Raw genomic sequence first — 5,556 nt, forward strand, 5'->3', positions numbered from 1 at the left:
CATGGAGAGGAAGCATGAAAAGCTTCTCTCAAAGCAGAGTCAACTAAAGCCCCCACGGTCAAACTCTAAGTTTGGTGTTGGAGAGTCTCAACAAAGCTCTGCACATCTGTGAGGCTCCATGAGAGCCCACTGTCAAGCTATTGACATTAAAGAAGCGCTTGTAGGGAGGCAACCCAATGTTTATCTAATTTTTATTTTTATTGTTGTTTTTCATATTTTCTTAGGTTCATGATCATGTGGAGTCACAAAATAAATATAAAAATTGAAAACAGAATCAAAAACAGCAGAAGAAAAATCACACCCTGGAGGAGCATCTGTCTGGCGTTCAGCGCCAGAACAGAGCATGGTTCTAGCGCTGAACGCCCAAAATGGGCAGCTTCTGGGCGCTGAACGCCAGAACAGGCATGGTTCTGGCGTTCAACGCCAGAAATGGCACACAAATGGGCGTTGAACGCCCAAAATGGCCACCAACCTGGTGCTGAACGCCCAGAGTTGGGTGCAAAGGCATTTTTACATGCCTAATGGGTGCAGGGATGTAAATCCTTGAAACCTCAGGATCTGTGGACCCCACAGGATCCACTCAGGATCTGTGGACCCCACAGGATCCCCACCTACCTCCACTCACTTCTTCTCACCACTCTCTTTCACACAACCTCATAAACACTCTTCCCCAAAAACCCTTCACCAATCACCTCAATCTCTCTTCCCCATCACCTCTTCACCACTCACATCCATCCACTCTTCCCCATAAACCTACCTCATAAACTCCACCTACCTTCAAAAATTCAAAACCAATTTCCCACCCAAACCCACCCATATGGCCGAAACCTTCCCCCTCCCTTCCCTATATAAAGACCTCCATTCTTCATCAAATTCACACAATACATCCCTCTACACTCCTCTTGGCCGAAACCACATCTCCCTCTCCCTCTCCATATTTCTTCTTCTTCTTCTTCTATTCTTTTGTTTATTGCTTGAGGGCGAGCAATATTCTAAGTTTGGTGTGGTAAAAGCATAAGCTTTTTGTTTTTCCATTACCATTGATGGCACCTAAGACCGGAGAATCCTCTAGAAAGGGGAAAGGGAAGACAAGAGCTTCCACATCCGAGTCATGGGAGATGGAAAGGTTCATCTCCAAAGCCCATCAAGACCACTTCTATGATGTTGTGGCCAAGAAGAAGGTGATCCCTGAGGTCCCTTTCAAACTCAAAAGAAATGAGTATCCGGAGATCCGACATGAAATTCAAAGAAGAGGTTGGGAAGTTCTAACAAATCCCATCCAACAAGTCGGCATCCTAAGGGTTCAAGAGTTCTATGCTAATGCATGGATCACCAAGAACCATGATCAAAGTAAGAACCCAGATCCAAAGAACTATGTTACAATGGTTCGGGGGAAATACTTGGATTTTAGTCCGGAAAATGTGAGGTTGGCGTTCAACTTGCCAAACATGGAAGAGAACGCACACCCCTACACAAGGAGAGTCAACTTTGATCAAAGGTTGGACCAAGTCCTTATGGACATATGTGTAGAAGGAGCACAATGGAAGATTGACTCCAAAGGCAAGCTGGTTCAACTGAGAAGATTGGACCTCAAGCCTATAGCTAGAGGATGGTTGGAGTTCATTCAATGCTCAATCATTCCCACTAGCAACCGGTCTGAAGTTACTATAGACCGGGCCATCATGATCCATAGCATCATGATTGGAGAAGAGGTGGAAGTTCATGAGATTATACCTCAAGAACTCTACAAGGTGGCTGACAAGTCCTCCACTATGGCAAGGTTAGCCTTTCCTCACCTCATCTGCCACCTATGCAATTCGGCTGGGATTGACATAGAGGAAGATATCCTCATTAAAGAGGACAAGCCCATCACTAAGAAAAAGATGGAGCAAGCAAGAGAGCCCATTCATGGAGCTCAAGAGGCGCAAGAAGCTCATTTCCATGAGATCCCGGAGATGCCTCAAATGCACTTTCCTCCACAAAACTATTGGGAGCAAATCAACACCTCCCTAGGAGAATTGAGTTCCAATATGGGACAACTAAGGGTGGAACATCAAGAGCACTCCATCATGCTTCATGAAATAAGAGAAGATCAAAAAGCAATGAGGGAGGAGCAACAAAGACAAAGAAGAGACATAGAAGAGCTCAAGGACATCATTGGTTCCTCAAGAAGGAAACGCCACCATCACTAAGGTGGATTCATTCCTTGTTCTTATTTCTTCTGTTTTTCGTTTTCTATGTTATGTGCCTAATTGTGTTTGTGTCTTCATTACATGATCATTAGTAGTTAGTAACTTTGTCTTAAAGTTATGAATGTCCTATGAATCCATCAACTCTCTTAAAATAAAAACTGTTTTAATTCAAAAGAACAAGAAGTACATGAGTTTCGAATTTATCCTTGAACTTAGTTTAATTATATTGATGTGGTGACAATGCTTCTTGTTTTCTGAATGTATGCTTGAACAGTGCATATGTCTTTTGAAGTTGTTGTTTAAAAATGTTAAATATGTTAGCTCTTGAAAGAATGATGACTAGGAGACATGTTATTTGATAATCTGAAAAATCAAAAAAGAAAAATGATTCTTGAAGCAAGAAAAAGCAGCAAAGAACAAAGCTTGCAGAAAAAAAATAGGCGAAAAAAATAGAAAGAAAAAAAAAGCAAGCAGAAAAAGCCAAAGCTCTTAAAACCAAGAGGCAAGAGCAAAAAGCCAATAACCCTTAAAACCAAAAGGCAAGGGCAAATAAAAAGGATCCCAAGGCTTTGAGCATCAGTGGATAGGAGGGCCTAAAGGAATAAAATCCTGGCCTAAGCGGCTAAACCAAGCTGTCCCTAACCATGTGCTTGTGGCGTGAAGGTGTCAAGTGAAAACTTGAGACTGAGCGGTTAAAGTCAAGGTCCAAAGCAAAAAAAGAGTGTGCTTAAGAACCCTGGACACCTCTAATTGGGGACTTTAGCAAAGCTGAGTCACAATCTGAAAAGGTTCACCCAATTATGTGTCTGTGGCATTTATGTATCCGGTGGTAATACTGGAAAACAAAGTGCTTAGGGCCACGGCCAAGACTCATAAAGAAGCTGTGTTCAAGAATCATCATACTGAACTAGGAGAGTCAATAACACTATTCGAAATCTGAAGTTCCTATAGATGCCAATCATTCTGAACCTCAATGGATAAAGTGAGATGCCAAAACTATTCAAGAGGCAAAAAGCTATAAGTCCCGCTCATATGATTGGAGCTCTGTTTCATTGATAGTTTGGAATTTATAGTATATTCTCTTCTTTTTATCCTATTTGATTTTCAGTTGCTTGGGGACAAGCAACAATTTAAGTTTGGTGTTGTGATGAGCGGATAATTTATACGCTTTTTGGCATTGTTTTTAGTATGTTTTTAGTAGGATCTAGTTACTTTTAAGGATGTTTTCATTGGTTTTTATGTTAAATTCACATTTCTGGACTTTACTATGAATTTGTGTGTTTTTTTGTGATTTCAGGTATTTTCTGACTGATGCTGTTGGATTCTGACCTCCCTGCACTCAAAGTGGATTTTCTGGAGCTACAGAACTTGAAATGACGCGCTTCCAATTGCGTTGGAAAGTAGACATCCAGGGCTTTCCAGCAATATATAATAGTCCATACTTTGGCCAAGAATAGACGACATAAATTGGCGTTCAACGCCAGCTTTCTACCCAAATCTGGCGTCCAACGCCAGAAAAGGATCCAAAACCAGAGTTGAACGCCCAAACTGGCACAAATACTGGCGTTCAACTCCACAAATGGCCTCTGCACGTGCAACACTTATGCTCAGCCTAAACACACACCAAGTGGGCCCCGGAAGTGGATTTATGCATCAATTACTCACTTCTGTAAACCCTAGTAGCTAGTTTATTATAAATAGGACCTTTTACTATTGTATTAGACGTCTTTTTGACCATCTTTGATCAGTGTAAACCATCTTGGAACGCATTGTTCTTAGATCAGAGGGGCTGGCCATTTGGCCATGCCTAGACCTTTCCCTTATGTATTTTTAACGGTAGAGTTTCTACACTCCATAGATTAAGGTGTGGAGCTCTGCTGTTCCTCAAAGATTAATGCAAAGTACTACTATTTTTTATTCAATTCTTCTTATTTCGCTTCTAAGATATCCATTCGCACCCAAGAACGTGATGAAGGTGATGATTATGTGTGACGCTCATCACCATTCTCCCCTATGAACACGTGCCTGACAAACACTTCCGTTCTACATGAAATAAGCTAGAATGAATATCTCTTAGATCTCCTAACCAGAATCTTCGTAGTGTAAGCTAGAATGATGGCGGCATTCAAGAGAATCCGGAAGGTCTAAACCTTGTCTGTGGTATTCCGAGTAGGATTCAATGAATGAATGACTGTGACGAGCTCCAAACTCGCGATTGCAGGGCGTTAGTGACAGACGCAAAAGGATAGTAAATCCTATTCCAGCATGATCGAGAACCGACAGATGAATAGCCGTGCCGTGACAGGGTGCGTGAACATATTATTCACTGAGAGGATAAGATGAAGCCATTGACAAGGGTAATGCCTCCAGACGATTAGCCGTGCCGTGACAGGGCATTGGATCATTTTCCCGAGAGATGACCGAAAGTAGCCGTTGACAGTGGTGATATATCACATAAAGCCAGCCATGGAAAGGAGTAAGACTGATTGGATGAAGATAGCAGGAAAGCAGAGGTTCAGAGGAACGAAAAGCATCTCCATTCGCTTATCTGAAATTCCTACCAATGATTTACATAAGTACCTCTATCCCTATTCTATTAATTAATATTCGAAAACACCATTGTCAATTTATATCTACCTAACTGAGATTTGCAAGGTGACCATAGCTTGCTTCATACCAACAATCTCCGTGGGATTCGACCCTTACTCACGTAAGGTATTACTTGGACGACCCAGTGCACTTGCTGGTTAGTTGTATCGAAGTTGTGAACCATGGTATTGGCACCATGTTCTTGGCGCCATTGCCAGGGAAAGAAAGAGCCATGAATTTTACATAATTAAAGTGTAATCACGATTACGCGTACCAAGTTGCTCACGTTGCCAGGGATTGTTCGAGCCTGGACATCACAATTTCGTGCACCACAGACCACTTGTCAAGACTACCACAAAAAGTTTATCAAGCTCCACATTTAGTGAATGAAAGCTTTCCAGATGAACACCTCTTACAAATCCAACACTCTCCATGGTTTGCAGACATTGCAAACCACAAAGTTAGAAGGAAGTTCCCTCAAGAATTCACCAAGCAACAATTGAGGAAGATGCTCAATGAAGCCAAGAAGTTCTTATGGGATGAACCATTTTTATTCAAGAGGTGTCCAGATGGAATGATTAGGAAATGTGTTCCTAAAAGTGAGATGAGAGACATACTATGGCATGTCAAGGTTCAGCTTATGGTGGACATTTTGGACCAGAAAGAACAGCATCCAAAGTACTTCAAAGTGGATTTTATTGGCCAACCATCTTCAAGGATGCTAGAGAGTTTGTTCATCAATGCAATAAATGCCAAAGAGCTGGAGGATTGACAA

The sequence above is a fragment of the Arachis hypogaea genome, chromosome 18 (genome assembly GCF_003086295.3).
Source record: "Arachis hypogaea cultivar Tifrunner chromosome 18, arahy.Tifrunner.gnm2.J5K5, whole genome shotgun sequence".
NCBI classification, from domain to species: domain Eukaryota; kingdom Viridiplantae; phylum Streptophyta; class Magnoliopsida; order Fabales; family Fabaceae; genus Arachis; species Arachis hypogaea.